Source organism: Dreissena polymorpha, chromosome 4 (assembly GCF_020536995.1).
Source record: "Dreissena polymorpha isolate Duluth1 chromosome 4, UMN_Dpol_1.0, whole genome shotgun sequence".
In the NCBI taxonomy this organism is placed as follows: domain Eukaryota; kingdom Metazoa; phylum Mollusca; class Bivalvia; order Myida; family Dreissenidae; genus Dreissena; species Dreissena polymorpha.
In genome coordinates this window covers 6662511-6682738 of record NC_068358.1, presented here as the reverse complement: position 1 = coordinate 6682738, position 20228 = coordinate 6662511, and the positions used below count along the sequence as shown (strand labels likewise).

Sequence of the window (20228 nt, the reverse complement as noted above, 5' to 3'; positions counted from 1 at the left end):
ATGTTATATTACTTCTTTCTGGTTGAGTAAAAAAAACAACACAAAACAACATGTATAACATATAATATTTGTACATAATTTATAAAAAAGAAAAATAATGATGCACATGATATTTTATAATTTTGTTAAGTGCGCGTGCCATTGAACGTTGAGTTACGGGGGAGATGCGTATTAAATTACACATAATTAAAAGCTGATACTATTCTGTCAGCTTGATTTATAAATCATGTTCCATCACGCCAATATATCCATTGTTTCATGAAATTGTAACGCCATCAGACCCGAATGAATACACCATTTATTCCAATATAAAGAAGTGAAACTCCAGCTGCTGGAGCAGTATTGAATTTTCATTAAAAACAATTAGTTGGTCCTTTATTTAAGGCAAGTGACAGATTGCCCAAACAGTACAAAACAGCACAATACAGCACAATACAAACCAACATAAACACAAAATATGAATAAAGCTGGGGTCACCGCCTTGGAACGGTCAATGCAAAGCATTGGGGGTTTAAACCTGGTTATAGAGCGCTCAACCTCACACTTGGCCCAGCAATATTCATAATACAAGCAGGTAAATAACAATTACTATAATAAAACAGGGGAAGTCTACACTGTGTATTAGCAACCTGCTGTGATGATCTTATCAGTTCAATACACAGGAACATGGCTACTGTACTGGAATTGGATTTACAGCCAAAATAACTGTTTTCATTTCAGTCTACACTGTGTATTAGCAACCTGCTGTGGTGATCTTATCATCTCAATACACAGGAACATGGCTACTGTACTGGAAATATCGGATTTACAGCCAAAATAACTGATTTCATTTATTGCTGAAGTGGTGTGTACTAACAATTAACAACGCGAATTGATCCACCTCACCGTTGCACTTTTTTTATTAAATTAATTAATTTACTGAGTTAATTAAAGACGGCGCTAATAAAGTGTAAACGTGGAAATTAAGAAATAAGATCTATTTTCGCATGTCACTGAATACACATGATACATGGATAAAATATCAATAAGACACATTTGAATCTTTCATTTCTCCAAAACATTAGCACGTAGTCACATATATATAAGATAGATTAAAGACCAGAAAACAATATAAGTAAGACAAATTTGCATCTTTCATATCTTAAAAAAACGCCGACCAGATGCGAACGCGTTGACATGTTGTTTTTGCTGCAATAATTGGGGGAACTTGTGTGTTATACGCTGACACTTGGTTCTTCCTGCATTTCCGCGAGAAAAGGGGGTCATAACCCGGCAACCATGTGCGTTTTTGGGGTCCCTTATTGACACGTTGTTTTTATTGCATTAATTGGGGGAGGATTGTCATACGAGAAGCATTGCTGACACGTTGTTTTTTGCAATATTAATTCAGGTAGGTAAGGGAGGGGAAATATACACCCTTTCAGTTATTAACTGATTATAATTACCTCCCCTGAATGACGTCATCCGGGAATACCCGATTATCGACTGTAAGCAAACAAAGAGATGTCTGTTTGACAATGTGTGTTTTCAACGGTGTAAATGGACTTAAAATATGAACGAAAAGGTTTGTACTGACCTTATTATTAATAATTTATTATTTTCTTATGCAATTTTGATATTCGGTTTATAATGCTGATAAAGCAGCGGTATTGTTTTTGTCTGTTATATGTTTTCGCGAGGACGAAACGTTCAAACGAAGGATTTTTTACTGAAATAAATCCTGTTCAGAAATGTTGATATAGATTAAATAGGTGGAAATATTGACTTGTTTTATCTAAGGACATTTCGTATTCGTCAAAGTATGAACACTCGTTGGCATTTATATTTTGAAGCAACTAAAGGACTAGTCCAAATAATTAGACGTAAGCTACCCCGCTTACGTCGGTCTCGGGTCGTTTCGTCCTTAATCCCGCTTACGTCTAAACGGCTACCGTCGTTTTCCTGTAGCAAATTGAGTTCAACTTAAACTTCAGTTTTTCTCGTTAAATCTTTGCTAATGCATAAAATTATAATTAATTAGACATAAATGTGAGCGATTACCTCTTAAATGTGTAAAAATTGTGCTTTTAAACAACTTATGTACATTTTTAAAAAATAAACATACACAACACACGAAGTGTGTTTGTCGTTTATAGAATTACATTGAATTATCTTGAACGAAATTATTTTTTGAATAGGTTACACAAAACCAATTGTTGTTGTACAACAAACCACATCACTTTTTAGCTTTCTGTACTTTTTAATTAAATGAAACCTATATGTGTGTGTTTAAACTACCAGTTGTATCACGGAGTGTATATTGATAGGAGATGATTCGAGTATTTGACCCTTACTGTCGTAAATTCAATCTTATGCAAAAACTATTCATCCGATTTTATTGGTTTATACGTTATCTTGTTGCTTATTAATTCCTCTTTAAAAAAAATACGTTTTAGTATACTCCCGTTGTTATTAATGGATTTATAGCGAGATAAACACAAGAAATACACATTTTATGTTTTACCACCGCGCGTTTTACCGTGTTGTGGCTATCGATCTTGTACAATTAGCGTACAGCGAAGCGCCGAGGTTATACATTTTGATGTACCCACTCACGTGTCGTCTTTTGTTGAATTATAGTTTCATTTCTCGGCCGATTTTGACAAATTATATATCATTAGAAAGCTTACGTTACGTAGTAAACAGATATACAAACATATATTAAGTTTTTCTTCTGATTTCGACAGCCAGGCGAGTTATAACTTTAACTTTTGCAAATATCATACCGTATTGGAGTTTTAGAATCTAGATTTACGGTTGACATGTTCGTACTTAATACCAATTTGTAGCGTTCTTCTGATTTCGACAGCCCGGCGAGTTATAACTTAAACTTTTGCAAATATTATACCGTTTTGGAGTTTTAGAATCTAGATTTACGGTTGACATGTTCGTACTTAATACCAATTTGTAGCGTTTATATTTGGAGTTCAGTTTTAAAAATTACATCTTGCTTAGGAGAATAGAATTCTGTATACGATAGAAAAAAATTGTTTAAAAACGAAAGTAATTAAGGAATGAAGGCGGAAGAAAGAAGCGCGCGTTCCTAACGCACTGAACTGATGCTACGGTCTTGACGATTATGCTTTTGTTTAGAAACCGGCCATTGAATTTCCTTTGCCATGATTATTATATTTTTTATGGAATATATTGTGGTATTTTGTTCACGAAACATATCAATAAAGCTTATTATAAATACATCTTAATAAATTAACGATTTCAGCTCTTGTTTATAACACAGAAAGGGTGATAAATGTATGATGAAACAGCGTATATAGCGGATCCTCTCGATTTTATTCGGCTTTGCATGCATACTTGAAATAAAATGGGTGTCAAAAACATTCATCGTTTGCTGTTAATTATCAACGAGGGAATTATGTATAATTATATGAAATGTTATTTACCTTAAATTATCAATTTATTAAAGATTCTTGAAAATCACGGTCGGTGTTACGCGGGTCATTTCGTATTTTGACATCAGGGCATCATGTCCAACTATTCAAAATCAGATTTTTTTCACTGGGACGATGACGGCTTAGATTTAGACAGGCAGACAGATAGTTTATTCAGACTTATGCAACAGTACATCGTCTTCAACTCAAATATATAAATTATTTTTAGACGAATTGTTAGGTGATTACACATATAGCAGTGATGATTCTGAGAATGTTGCCATGTTTCTTATCCGTGTAATCTAGAGTCCGTGGTTTGAGCATTTTTATCGCGGTGTTCAATAAAAGATATCTCAATAATCTTGTTTATTGATAGATCTGTGGTTTTATTGCCCTGTGTTCAGCACAAACCAATTATCTCTTTATGATCAGATACTGTGCCGACCAATACTAAATAACACTATGGTGTCATTCGCCACAGCAGGGACCTATACTTGTGATCATGGAGTCTTAGTGAAAGACTTAAAAAAGTATGTTGTTTCGCTTGCGGTTGTTAAAGCCAAAACGGGGCTTCCCAGTTGGCACAGCTGCTGATATTCGGATCTGAATACCTAAACTTATTCAGACCTTATTCTTAACCGTTGCGCGTTTTACGATATCGGATTTTAGGCGGGAATACAACTCAGTGAAACTATTCGATTTCTTATACAACATTAAGCATATTAACAGTTATTAAAATTAACAATATCAGCGACATCTTTTTAAAGACTAAACACCTTTTCAAGTATCGAATTTAACATGTCAATAAAATATATTAATACCAAAAAAGGTTTCATTTAATATTGTTCACATTAAACCTTTAAATGAAAGTGTCGCTTTAACTATTTTCCGTGTCTTATTAAGCCGTGAATCGTTTGCTAAAAACAGTTAACAAAAAGGGCTACACGTTCTAATTCTTAATGAAATACAAAAATAAGTATAACATAATTATTAACGTCCATAAACACACACGGCAATATCAAAGTTTTAATGGAAAACTAATATGACATTCCACTTAAATTATTATTTTCGTCTAAATCAAATACTATATATAGAGAAACAATGTATTTATAACCGACCAATGAGGTAACATTATGCAACTTTCAATTTACACAGTGCTATATGGCAACAATATGGAATTTGAACAGTGGTAGTGTTTTAAGGTCTGGACTATCATTACTTGTAAGTTTGTATAAACATTTTTCTAATGCAATAAGTAAAATAATGTTTATATTGTATGTTTAATAATTTATTGCATGATTATTCTGTGCTGTTATATGAATTTGATGCCGTTAAAGCTTCCGACATGAATTCATGTCGGAACGATGCTATTGCAAAATAACGTTAAACGATATGAGGTCGATGTAAATCGACCTCATATTTATAGGAGTACTAAAGGACACTCGTACTGGTCTTAGTCATACCGTGCTTTTGTACCAATTGACCATTTTTTTTTAATTGAAAGCCAACGGCATCCAATGCAGCATATGGTTTGTTAAAAAGCTATTTGTTTGATTAGAGCTTGTACTAAGCTATACCCGGCCTAATGTGTATTAATGTGTAAAGTACAATGAATCAGTTATCATGAATGTTATGAAACAGAATTTTGTTCAACAGATTAATGACCACGACTATGCTGTCCAGTTTTACACAGCAACACCAGTATTCGACTCAAAACCGGATGGAAAACAGATTCAAGACATTACTGTATCACTCGAGAAGAAGTTGAAGGTAAATTAAATTGTTTAGTCAATTGATTTGTTTAAATAACATTTGGGAATAAAACATTTATAGACATATAATAATTAATATCAATACAAATAAAATGAAATTCTTAACCAATAGGATAAAAACACATCTTATTATTTGTTAACCACGTTTGTGGACTTTGTTATACTGATTTTAATGATCCAAAATAATTGGTAAAGTTGTTATTCACTTGATTTTGTTAATATTATTAGTTGATCTTCATAAAATTTCAGTCTAACAGGATCTGCTGTGTGCCCAAATGTCACACCACTGGCTAAGGATTGTTAGAAGGCCATGGAAAGCCCAGCTATCATGCATTTCCAGCTGAAGATGATCCAGTTCAAGCTGTTTGGTTGAATAAAATACGAAGAGATGAAGACAGACATTTTAAGGTCAGTTGTTAGTGGTTTCAGTAAAACTTTAAATGATTTTGTATAAAGAAAAATAAAACATGTAAAGTACTATACATTTTCATGTCAGAAAAATAGTGTTCATGTGATTCAAAAAAAGCACACATATTTATTTATTCTTTTTTTTTCTTTCAGATAAGTCACAATACGGTTGTCTGTTTTTTCCATTTTGAACGTGACTGTCTTTATGAATCTGGATTTGCTAAGCGGAGGTATCTAAAACCAGGAGCCATCCCTACACTATTCGACTGCTGGAAGGACAAACCACATCTGTTGAAGCGAATTCAAGTGGAACGTGCAATTAACAAGATTAAAAGTTTTCACATATTTGATCAGGTCATTCTGGTTTCTCTGTTTGGGATAATTAATCAAATTTGGACAGTTTGCTCATTGCTCACTCTTTTCCAAGACCCAATTATACCATGTCCTGGTGTTTAACATACATACCATTTATATGAACATTTGTTGTTCGTGTACATCATACTACCGTAAATTTGCGGCCATAAGTCGACCTAAAAACGCTCCCAAAATTGACTTTAAAAGTCAACTCGACTTATGGATGAGGTACTAAATAAAAATAAAAATAAAAACATATTTCTGTGCCGTTTTTTTTTAAAGTAATTAATCTCCGAAGCGGAGGAATGATGACTATTTACGGTAAAGGCGACTCGTCTTTTACTTAAATGTCCGCTGATAACAAAATACTGCATGTTTACATTGGGTTTTAATTCATTAATCTTCGTAATAAGTCCAAATAAAAACATGTAAAAATAACTTCGAAAATATTAAACATTTGTGACGTACGGTAAAGTGGCGAAATTTATACATAGCAATTTGTCTATTGATACATCGTCCGTTGTCTGCTAAGAACAATAGAAAATCGACTGCTGACACTTGTACCCATTTAAAGTTAATCCGTGTAAATACAAACTGTCAACAGATGCAGGTGTCTTTATGCCACCAATTATCGCTTCTCGGCCTTTTGACTAAGATCAAAGTGTAAAGTGTAGTGTTGGCATCCTTTTGATCATTTGTCTTTATTGCGTCACGCCTAAAAATAGTTATCCGTTAATGATATGCAAAACGGTTCTGCTACAAACTACTTCGGACCAATCAAAAATAATTACTCTATCGTTGGATACGCCTTTAACCAATCGCTATTGTTCAACTCCACATGGTATATTTTTTTGATTGGATGAAGGTGTGGTTTCGTTGATTTATTCACAACTGTCCCACAATTTATGCATAATCGTTTTCGTAAATAAATAGATCTTATCTGAGTGAAGATTTCATTCATTGTTTGATTATAATAATATTACGCACTCACCCTGGATTATTTAAAAGTGTAATTGGACATATTAAATACACAATTACTTTCAATTAGCTGCTTAGTATTATTAGATAAGACGTTTTTCCAGAATGCAGAAAATATTCCTCGGGTATCTCGTGATTTACGAATATGTATATAACAGTCGAATAGCGAGCGATGCGAGTGTTGGTAAATTCACGTGTTTCATACATAATGGCGAAAGCGTTTTTGAGAGCAAGTTACAATTATTTTGACCATATAATGAATTTCTGCGTTCAAGATTTTAACGAATTTTCACATCAATAGCACTAACATTTGAATACAAAAATATCTGCTCATAATATAAACGCTGAAAGTTATTACGTTAAATGGGAAACTAATTTTGATTTGTGAAATATATATTAAGTTCGAAATAATCAATGAAATGTTATTATGATTTTGAACAATAAAATATATTTTTCGTGATAATAAATAATTGAAACGTTGAATGTTTCGTTTTAAATATATTCTTATTATTAATATCCCAAAAAATGTCAACTGCCAGTGCAAAAGCCCTCAGAACCATGACTAAAACGTCACTAAAACATGTCTGAGATATTGAGGAAATTTACCCCCGACTTATGGCAGAGTCAAGGCAGAAAACCAAGTTTTTCTAGCCACATTATACCCCTCGACTTATGGCCGAGGTAGACTTATGGCCGCGAATATACGGTACATGTAGGCTAATGAAAAACCATTGGCTGTTCATGTAATATTTGTACATTTTTTGGCTTTGTATAAAGTTTTTGATAATTATCTTGATATAAGCATTGATTTAGTTACAGATTAATGCTTAAAGAGTACTTAAAGCTACACACCTTGAAATAAAGTACATGTTCATATAGATGCAATTTGAAAGTGTGCAAAATTTTCATTAAATCTATAGTCTAGTTAGCAAGTAATTTATTATTTTTCAAACAGGAATAACTGCTTTTAAAACTGAAAGAAGGATTTCTATATTAAACACGATTATTTTTAACTTTTTAAAGCGCAAAAAAAGATGGCTTTCTACCTTGTTACCACCAGATATATTCTAGTTGGCATAATAAAATTAAATCTATAGCCTAGTTTAATAGCAAGTTATTTTTTTTTTCAAACAGTACTGCTTTTAAAACCGAAAGTAGGATTTCCAGACGTACACATCCATTTCGACAAACGCGATTATTTTTAAGTTGTAAAGTGCAAAAAAGATGGATTTCTACCTTGTAACCACCAGATATATTCTAATTGGCATAGATAAAATATGTCACTCATACTTAAATTTACTATGCCAAATAAGGTGTGTGGCCTTTACATAAAAATTGTATATACATCTTTTTAATCATGTTTGTTAATTTGTTTTGATTGTATGACTACTGAATAAATAATTTTGTTAATAGAAATTTTAGTTTTTTTGGGGAAATATTAGGTAAAACTAAGAAAGTCCAATGCATATTGAGACAAATCAGTACTTAAGTTCGTTTCCTGGGAAGAACCATTACTGATTCTCAATGGGGATCGAAACTGGTTGCTCCAGATTGCTTAGCAGACACCATAGCAACTATTTCACTAAGACTCTGCTACAGATTTGCGTAATCCTTTGAGTAAAAACACTTTGTAATCAATGATATAAGCTTTATTACAACAGAAATAATGCAAGATAAGCACATTTGAGTAGCATAGTTCATCACAAAACAGTATGAAGTATCATTAATTGTAAGATTAATGATGAAAGACAACATGTGAAAGCTAGAAATCATAAACTAATTTAAGGAAACACAATCTGAAAATTACAAACATTCAGATACAGGTATTGCACCAAAATGAGCTGAGATCCTATGATTATAAATGAATAAATGTGATTTGAGGTGAATCTCACAAATACTGACACTAAAATAACACAAAATTGAATACTTTCAAATATAATTTAGATTATTTCAATACTCTTTATTTCTGATTACCGGTTTTTCATGGAGCGGAAACACTTGCATCTAACAATTGTTGAACTGTTACGTTCAGATGTCCATGTGTCGAATACATAACCGTCATGAAAAAACACATAGCCTCGTTGAATAGGCTTTTCAACACCCAGTTTTTAACCTTTACCAGAACTTTTGGTCCATTCCAGAATGTTCATGTACGAAAAGTCTTTGAAGATCGGTCTGGTGCTTTGGGTCCATGTGCATTCTTCCAAATTAAGATGTTCTTCCGCTGTTGACACTGTTGATTGTCCTTGACAGTTCATACAGGACGACTTCTGCTTAGCTGCAAATGGCTGGTCTGGATAAGGATCCACAATTAGGATGTTATCCTGGTTGTCACTGAATTTCTTTACCCTGGAAAATATATAAAAGTAAAGATTTAAACTTTGTAACAGAACATTAAGATTTAAGGTGTTACAAAAAAAGCACTACTCCAGAGTCTGTTTCAGATACTTGTTTTCCACCTAATAAACGCCACCCCTACCTTCTTTGTGACCAAAAAATGTATAAAGACAATTTAACTAGTGGCAACCAATTTCTAATGCAGACTTAAGAGAGTAATGTAACTTATTATGTCAGGGATTTTAATTGAAGCAGAAAGCTGTGTGCCACTATGCATGTTATATACATTGTAAAGTACTATATGCTGTGTGGTCGAGTCAGGCTGACTAAACAGATAAAACTTATTTTTAACAGACTGGTTGACAGAAACATAGAAAAAAATTCACAACATGAATGTGCGTTTTTAATATAAAAAGCAGGCTTTTTCCTGGCCATTTTGGGAAAAAAGCAATTGCAGGATTGTGAATTTTTCGTGCCAAAAATCAACTGATTTGGGAAAAACTAATATAAAATAACCCTTCACAATCATTCAAATTAGATGAAAAATCATATTGTTCATGGTAATGTACTTTGTTAGATGTCATTTACATATAATTGAGTTAAAATAATCATAACCTCTTCTTTCTTTTTCTATTGGGAATTATTTTTTTCAAATTACAATTTAGGTTAGGGAATGGGTCCGTTTAACTGACCCGTAGATACACCAGGAAAAGGCCTGAAAAGGCGATATAAAATAAGTACCTCAAGCAAAGTTCGGCTTTTGTCTCATTCGATTTCACAGCTTGTCCCCGGCATTTCAACCATATTCGCAACTCTGTAACTTTGCATCTTTCTGGTTGAAGTTGCGGTAAAACAGCGCCAGGGACATCCTTGGCATACAGCTACAAAAAATAGGTTTTAAGCATTATTGCTTCTTTAGAAAAAAATCATGTTACTTATACAACATACAAAATTCATCATATTATTTTTTTAGAAAATGGTTTGAAATAAATATGATCGATACTGAATGTAGTGTAAGTTACATGTTTTTTTTTAAAGTGGCAATAATGCTTAAAACCTGACAGCTGAACTTGTATGCTTTCATGTTGGGTCTCTGTACCGAGTCAATATTTATTAGAGTGTATTTATGGTACATGACTATGTCCGGATATATTCATGCCACCAATGTGTATGTATTTGCATAATTATATTAATAATAAACTTAGGAGTATTTATTATAGTGAATTCACATTTAAAACAAAAAAAACAAACCTTATGACAATCACAGTCGTGTACTGTTGTACTTTCTTTTCTGTTACAGGATCTGGTTCAGCCATGGTACTTCACTGTTTCTGAACATAGCATTTGGGATGATTCCTGAAAAAAAAACCACATATAATGCTTTTTTTGCAGCTGATTTTTATATTATTTCAACACTTCAGTCAAACACTCAAAGAAACAAAGGATAGTTTCGGTTTTGAAAGTTTATAAATATAGAGATTTTGGTGTAAAAAACATGAAAGTTAAATGACCCGTTCTCCTGATTGGTTTTCATTCACATTCTTCTACTTTCTAGTTCTATTTAAGAATAAAAAAAGCCCCGAAATCATATAATTCCTATGATAAAATCATGATTACAAATATAAACTTTCTGAAAATAACTCGTAATACGCTTTGCTTTCAAAATTTGGCATTTTTATACAATATTTACTTTTAGGTTCCAATCCAGGTGTAATGGTATATGTACGAACATGAAATGTGTCTTGACAAAACGGAATGTTTAATGCATTTTTTCTCACTTCATCGTACTTAAAAGTAAATATACAACAAGCGATAGCTTTAATATGCGTCAATAAAATAATAAAAATAAAACATGTGTGCAACTTACGCATATATTGTGCTAAAGACGTTGATTTCTTCAGCGACACAGTAAAATTTTATTTTCTCTGGCGAATTTCTATCCCCCGTTGACGTCACATCCGGCTAAGGGACACAACTCTAACACTAGTAAAAGCGAATAACTGAAAGGGTCTATACGGGTTTCACGTTGACACGTTGTTTTTTCTGCACTTATTGGGGGAGCTATTGAATTTCAAGTGTACATGTTGATTTTTTTGTATCTTCAATAATCCATTGTAATTGATTTAACGCACACGCGCCTTTTTAAATTTGTGTTTGAGCTGTAAATTAATAGTCATAATAAAATGCGTGTTAAGTTACCAGCGTACACTCGATACTCGCGCAATGAATGGTTTTAATGGAACGATTAAAATCGCTATTATTAATACAAAGCACATTAACTAAAAGTCATGCTGCAATTTCTATCTAAAGGGATCTTTTCACGCTTTGGTAAATTGACAAAATTGAAAAAAGTTGTTTCAGATTCGTAAGTTTTCGTTTTAGTTATGATATCTGTGAGGAAACAGTAATGCTGAACATTAACCATGCTCTAATATAGCCATTATATGCATCTTTTGACGATTTTAAAACCTAAAAATTATAAAGCGTTGCAACGCGAAACGATTGAATAATTTGGAGAGTTCGTAGTGCGTTCAGTTACAGCGAACGTTCGCCAATAATCGTTCGTTTCCGATTCGGTCTTATTGAACGATAAGTTCGGCGCGAACGTTTCAAGATGGCGGCTCCCAGAAAATTTATTGCGATTTTGATGGAGGAAATCGCGAATAACAACATTGTATCAGAGGAAAGGTCGTCGGAAGATTAAATAACTGACAATTTCATAATACAAAACTATAAATACTACGTATTCTTTTTTAGATTAAGACTTAAATAAAAGATATTTCAAAAATAATAAAACCTATAATAGTTTTATTATAATTATAAGTGGTGTGGATGCGAGTGTTATTTTTCATTAGCGATCGAAATTTAGTGTAAGAGGTGCATTGAATCAGTTATAAAATAAAGCCCTAAAATAGCGCAATACATTACAATCTTCAAATGTAGTTGTAATTTTCTTTTACATTGAATGAATTTTCGTTTCGTTTACATTTAATGAAAATATTAATAAATTTTAGCATTCAAATGGAAAAAAAAACACATGCATATTTTGCGAATTGAACTGTCTTTGAATGTATATGTATATTGAAAACTCTTTTGTAGTGATAATGAGCGATACAATTCTGGCATTTTATTATACCATAAATCTATACACTTATTTTACCCAAGCATTTTATATCCATATTATGATCAAACGCGATTGCTTGCTTTCACGATGATGTTTCGAACACTGCAGTAACGCACGATATTTAAACGTTATATTTGCAAGTACCCGTTAAATACGTTAATTGTGTAGCAGTACATTTCCACAATATTTTTAATGTATTGTTATTATTAAACACTTTATTGTTATGTTTAAACAGAGACGTAGGTCTCTGGTTTAAACTGGCTAATATATATATACACTTAATAGTTCCTGTTGATCCATTTCGGACAAATGTACGTCTGTTCTTAAAATATGTTCAAATATTTTATTAAAGCAACTGTAAAGCTTTTGGCTTGACATGCCAATAGATGACATGGGGGTATCATAAATCGTGTTTAATGACCAGACACATGCGGTCTATGACCCCGTACAGAGATATACAAGTATAGGTCCCTGGGTTTATGACACATTGCTTATATAAGGTATAAAATACGTCAAGAATGTGTACTCGGCGGGATAGCTCAGTAGGCTAAATCGTTTTTACTTCAGGACTCTGGCAGGACTCCAGGGGTCACTGGTTCGAAACCTGCTCCGGGCAATGTTCTTTTCCTTTTTTTAATTTTTTTCTTGATTTTTTACTGGAGCTTTTACGATCCAATGTTTACATTTATCAATATAAAGCATTTAATGAATAAGTTAAAAAAATGCCAAAATCTGTGAAAAGGCCCCTTTAAGAGTTTCACGTCAATAAGAAATACTTAAAACATATACATCAATTTACGTATAAGATGATAAACACCATGAAGTGCTTTTCGGTTGGTACATTGCCGATATATTTATATCTTGCTACCAGTTGTTTATAAAAAATATATATTCTATTCGATATTTAACATGACTGTCTCAATCCTCTAAACCGAAATGATCCGTAAAATAAAATAGTGTCTTTGTGTCGTATGAACGAATCTGCACTAAAACTAAGATTAGATTCACATCGTACATCGAATAATAAATTGAGCACATGTAATTCGACAAAACTGTACATTAATTCACACGAGCCGCACTGTTCGGACATGAAAGAAAGGCGCCGATCATAACACAACTTCTCATCATTATCTGGAATATAATTAATTGAAGGTGCGAAAATCTATTTCCAAACTGCTTTGTGCTGATTAAAGAAGCGTACCGGCCGTTCGTTCACAAGTTGTTAATGATGACTTCAGACCTTACAATTAAGTTTTAATATGAACAGACATTGCCCTTATAGTTAACTTTCATATATATATAGAGAACTTGAGTGCTTTTCGGTGATGCTCTGCTGTCGCGGGAGTGCTTTTCGGTCTTCACATGAAGTGCTTTTCGGTCGGTATATTGCCGACATTTATCCAATTTTGGGCATTAATACCTCATAATAAACACAAGGTAGTATAAATATGCATGAAATATAACCATTTATAACTAATTTAAACCGTTTACACATAATAGCAACGCAAATATTATATATATAGCGAGAAATTGAGTGCTTTTCGGTCTTCACATGAAGTGCTTTTCGGTCGGTATATTGACGATATTTATCCAATTTTGGGCATTAATACCACATAATAAACCCAAGGTAGTTTAAATATGCATGAAATATAACCATTTATAACTAATTTTATCCGTTTACACACAATAGAAACGCAAATATTCATATATATAGCGAGAAATTGAGTGCTTTTCGGTCTTCACATGAAGTGCTTTTCGGTCGGTAATTGCCGATATTTACCATTTTGGGCACAATGTAGTATAAACATACAATCATATAGCCATTTATTACTAATTAAACTCGTTAACACACACTAGAAACGATATATTGCATATATAGAGAGAAATTGAGTGCTTATTGGTGCTTTTCGGTGCTTTTCGGTTATTGTATGGACCGTGAGAAATAAACAACAGTCAACGGAATGAAACAAGCTTCAGTAAGGGCAATTTTATAAATGTACTACCATGACCACAAATATTTGTGCTAAGGTACAGCTGGCTTGGTTTGGACATGTCACCAGGCACGAATCTCTGTGCAAGACTGTTCTCCAGGGCACGTTAGAGGGAGGTCGACGCCGAGGCCGTCAGAATAAAAGCTGGATGGATAATGTAAGAGTGGACATCCCTTTCCATGGATGAATTACTCTAAGTAGCACACAACAGACTTGACTGGAGGAGGATTTCTGTATTACCTTCCCTCATTTCCCCCCAACAACCGAACCGGTCAAGGGATTGATGAGAAAATTATCACCCTGATATGACTTTAATAAATTTTGAGAATGACTGTGATAAAAAAAATATTTAAACTAACAGTCATATATTTGAATTTGTGAACATGCCAATCTATGTACTGTATATGTGCATAATATTAACCTCTCTGACTATGACATAACCAATATAAAGTACTGGAAATTTAGTTTAGTGCAAATAAAAATTACATTTGTTTCATAAAACATAAAACGTTAAGTTTCTTATTTTTAGCTCACCTGAGCACAAGGTGCTCATGGTGTGCTTTTAGGATCACAATTTGTCCTTAATGCGTCGTCAACATTTTTCCTTGTTAACACTCTAAAGGTAACATTTATTGCTTGATTGTCATGAAACTTGGTAAGAAAAGTTGTCCCAATGATATCTTTGTCGTGTTCAAAACTGGGTCACACCAGGTCAAAACCTAGGTCACTTGGTCAAAATAAAGAAAAAGATTGTGAACACTTGAATTCACATTTATAGTTCAATCTTCTTGAAACTTGGTCAAAACGTATGTCTTAATGATATATCAGCTTTCTTTGAAAATGGTTTAGATTTGTTGAAAAAGATGGCCGTCAGGGGGCATATTTGCTCACATGGCTATAGTAAAACACTCTAGAAGTCACATTCATACTTCAATCGTCATGAAACTTGGTCCGAACATTTGTTGTTATGATACCTCCGCTGAATTCGAAAATTATTACGGTCCGTTGAAAAACATGGTCACTAGGGAGCGGGGCAGTATACCGTGTATGGCTATAGCAAAACCTTGTTCACACTATCGTTTACAAAAAAAATCTTGCTGCACTATTGGAACTTGTATCTGACAATGTAGAAAATATCCTAAGCACTAGTTGTAATGCACCACATGCTGAAGTGTACAAATGCATAATTTCAACATTGCGCTAGGCTATCAACAGCAGTATAATCTGATAGGAAGACATTCATGTACCGGGTATAATAGATATAAAATAGATAATAGATATAAAAGTCCTCAAAATGCTTTAATCCAGTAAATTCCTCTTGAAGCGTCATAACTTGTGTAAAGTGTATATGCTGTTTTTTCCTAATGTCTTATATCTGCCCCTTCCCCCTTCCATCAAATTGGGCACATGTTCGGTAGAAGTTATTTTATCAGTTATTTAGCTATTCGAGTCAATAAAATATTTTACTTCCTGCGTGTGGCCACTTCTAACCCCAGTCAAGATTAAATAGCACATACATGTATTCGAGGGCCTCTATATGATGCTTCATATAAAATATAACACTAGGTCATAATGACTTCTTTATTAACATTAAATTTTATTTCATGACATAACATTAACATAATTTGTATTTGGCATAAAATAGCACAAAGCATTCTTAAAGCATTCGGAAAATCTATAACTATTCATAAAACTGGTATTTAAAGGAGGTGGTAGAATCTGAGAAGAGTTAATATATGAGATGTAGATATACCCGGTACAACTATTTCAGATCTTAGATACATTAGTACAAACTATTTTATGAATATGTATCTCGTTAAATTGTCTGCTTGTGTTGTAGTATTCTCATAGCTTTGAGATTCACACGATATCGATTACACTTGACTGTTGGCTTTTCGTTTTGACTGATCCATTGTTTATGTTCAGTAGTGTCATGAATGCCACGCCATATTTTTTCACAAGATGGCTGCTGCTCAAAAAGAGCTCTTGCAGAAATGCTTTTCTTTGCTCGCTTTTGGGTGTAGATACTTTATACAATGGTGAACGAAATGGTTACTAAATGGTCGTTAGCACAGGTGTAATTTGTTGCAGACAAACTCCAGTGAGACATGCAGTTGACGAAATGCATTTTGGTGTAACTAATCGTATTGTTTGCGATGTTTTCAAGCGCTTTCTCTTCAAACGATGAAGCGATCGACTTTACTTTTTGTGCATTCTGAAATCTTAAAAAAACCAGCTATATATAACAGACATCTAATTATATCAACTTATTTGATGACATCAATATTTTATCTTCACAAAAATAATTATATATCGATAACCACATATATGTAATTCAGACTAAGATTTACATTTAATATTATATACTACATATATTATTGAAGCTTGACAAAAATCACCGCAAGCTCAGAGCTGCCACTGTTTTGAGCCGAGCATTATATTTTTAATAAGCACTCACATGTGCCAAGTACCGGTATGTAAAAAGAAATGTTAAGTTTAGTTTAGTTTAACTGCAAACTACATTTGGTCTTTTTAAATATAAATATGTGAACAGCCAAGGATCTTTCGTCCCAATAACGTTCCTCGTATTACATTATTGTCATGCCTTTATATATAAAAATAACAACCTTTTTCGAGTGTGACTTGTATTTAATTTAATACATTTAATTTAATAAAATTAAACACTATGTAAAGTTGTAAAATAACACAGGATTTTGTGTATTCTGATCATAGAACGGAACTTCTTTTGGACGAAAAATCGCTTGGCTGATCACAAGTGTTATTACAATTATATTATGATAAACATCACATTAAAAGTAAAAACAGAAGCAGTTCAGATGATGTACTCAAAACCGTTCAGACGATGTACGCAAACAAAAAACGTTCAGACGATGTACTATTTTCCAAATTCCTCGCCACAGATCTATTAAAGCTTAAACAACGTGCAAAACCTTGTACGAAATATTCTATGCATGTTATCAAGCTTAATATGTTGTATTTATTTCGTTGTTTGTCGTCTTGAATTGCAAACACGTCAAAATAAAGTATGTTCAGGCGATGTACAATTTTCATTGTCTTTTGTGCCTGAATGTTTGAGAAAACTACAGAAATCTAAGAAAAACGACAATTACCAGAGTACATAAGGCGACTAAGCGGGTACTCTGCGCATAGTTATCATTTATTTTGATATAATAAAATATGAGAATTCATTGATTTTCGTCTGTAAGCGAGAGCTTTTTCCGCCATTTTGTGCGTACGATGTACTTTGTGATCACGTGATCCCCCGCAGTGTATTTGTCAAAATCCTCCTTTAAACCACACACGAGCAAAACTAACATTAGATAGACTCGACAGAACCATGTTCTTGGGTTATTGCCATAGTTTTGTAGGCATGTTCATTATAACTTGATATAAAGTTTGATTTTGGACCCGTGGTTAATTTAATACGTTATTGCTGGGATAAGTTACCGTTATAGAATAATTTGTTTTGTTTTACATGATATTATACTTTAAACTAAATATTTAAAGGTCTTGTAAATGAATAGATGTGCTGTTTAGTGCATAAAACGTAACAAACTGGCTTAACGTATCTTACATAAAGTTAACGTATATTACGCGCTCTATGTTATGTTTAGGGCACAATATTTATAAGATGAATTTTATTCTGTCAGTAACTGCGTGCTTGGATGATATAACAAGGGTCAAAATTACATTACAATATAAGTTAGTATATAGTTTGACAATACTAATACTCCATTAGGCCTTGTGTTTTTGATATTGTATTTAACGTATCTTTCAATTTTGCTAACGTATCTTACATTTTTATCCGAACTCCACCATGAGTGTATCAGAAAGAATACGTACAGTGATAGGGAAATAATTTGAATGTGAATAACCTGTGCAGGCACGTGATAAATTTAATAATTGGACATGTTACAGTAGTAGATGACCTAGATACCTTCATGAAATTTGCAATGGCATAAAGCAGTTTGTTTACAATAAACTGCACAATCTGTGTTTCATGGAGAATGTAGACTAATAAACGTATAATAATAACATTAATGAAGATCGCTGTCTTTTTTTTTTAATTTATCTTATCTAATAGCTGTCACTTGCTTAGTGCATGATCTTTTCTTGGCGCTGTATACAGTTAAGATGATACAAATAATCACAACAATTTTAATTTAAAAGAACTTGACAACGAGTGCTCGTACTGTTAGATTTCATAAGACTTTTATATTCATCACATTTATTTAAAATTCATTGTGATCCTACTTGATTATACCGGTATATGACTACCAATACGCTACTTATAATGTTAGACTTCTGGCATACAGAGTTTGATAATGATCTAACTTGATTCTTTTACAGAACGAACAATGAACTAAAGCGATTTGTTAATAAGCACATGTATCAATTTGCATTATGTCTCTTTTTCATTGACAATGTATACTTTATATTTGTATTAATGAAATTTTATAGATATAGCCACTGCAGTAATAAAACATTAACTAATTACTAGTTTAAACAGATATTGAGCAACAGACTAGGCACGAAGTTGTTCTTTAAGACAAATTCACGCTGTAAGATACGTTAACTTTTGTAGTGGCATAAAATGCCAAAATATCAGTCCAGCATGGCTTACATGGGATGATTTTAAACTCATAATTACGGCGGCATAAAGGGGACAGAGGAAATATTTTATTTAACTTTTTCTATGACGTGCGCACGTCATAGCTACGACGTGCGCACGTCATAGAGACTGTTAAAAAATATTTCCTTTATGCCACTCTATGACGTGCTCACGTCATAGCTATGACGTGCGCACGTCATAGAGACTGTTAAATAAAATATTTCCTATGTCCCCTTTATGCCACCGTACATAATGCATGATGTATATATATAAATATTGTTTTCAGCTTAAACTAGCAAACATCTAAAAAGGAGTTTAGTTGACACTTTATAAGGTTAAATGTAAGATACGTTAACAATTTCATGTTTTTTGCAGTTATTTCAGCAAGTGGTTTTGTTTAGACTTTTAAAACGATTTTATTACTAGAGAAAGGCATGCCAGTCATTCATTGATATGTTTTGTTATAAAAAGTGCTTTCTGCAACGCATGATATACTTTTGTAAGATACGTTAAAAAAACAGTACTATTCCTTTTACCAAAATATATACCATTCTCTCCACACATGAACTGCAAATTATTTCACTGTAAATATGAGATACTAATAGACTGATGTAATGACAGCAATATTTTGGAAGAATATGTTTGTCTTACAAATACACTATACATGACAGGAAGACATCCTTGATCTTGTTTATTTTATATATATTTATTATAACTTTTATGATAAATTATTCATTAAAAGGCAAAGCCATACGGAAAAACTTATCATGGGTATTATAATATATCATTCCTCCACTCAAATGAATAATATATCTTTGGATAGTCGTCAATTGTGTAGTTTTAATTTGAAATGATATAATGTATAACGTATCTTACAGAGTATATTATATATACGATTTTGTAGTGACTGTCATGTTTATTGAGAGCACCCACAATGCAGTCATATCCAATTTTTCATCATTTAAAGTCTAAAGTTTCAATTGGTTGCATTAAAATTTCACTAACTTCATGTTGCTTTTTAACTACTTTTAAAAATGAAAATGTCCCTTTAATTGACAATGGGCGTATTACAAACTTGTACATTTATTTATTAATTATTCAGTGTGTGATGAAGGATACTTGTCAACTCTTACGTTAAGGCACACATACGTAAGTGTCACAGTGTGCCAGAGAGCATATGAGTCGCATTCTGTGAAAACTGGG

General features: G+C 32.8%; 2 long non-coding RNA genes across 2 annotated transcripts; one reads left to right on the top strand and one right to left on the bottom strand.

The window, feature by feature from the left end:
- Positions 1 to 1417: 1417 nt before the first annotated feature.
- On the top strand, positions 1418 to 8356 carry LOC127876158 (uncharacterized). The gene is made up of 4 exons (XR_008047690.1): positions 1418 to 1564; positions 5085 to 5198; positions 5450 to 5608; positions 5762 to 8356. It is a non-coding gene; the product is annotated as an uncharacterized LOC127876158 (long non-coding RNA).
- Positions 8357 to 8574: 218 nt separating this feature from the next.
- On the bottom strand, positions 8575 to 11291 carry LOC127876159 (uncharacterized). The gene is made up of 4 exons (XR_008047691.1): positions 11145 to 11291; positions 10529 to 10633; positions 10019 to 10158; positions 8575 to 9289 (listed from the first exon to the last, which is right to left on the bottom strand). It is a non-coding gene; the product is annotated as an uncharacterized LOC127876159 (long non-coding RNA).
- Positions 11292 to 20228: the final 8937 nt, after the last annotated feature.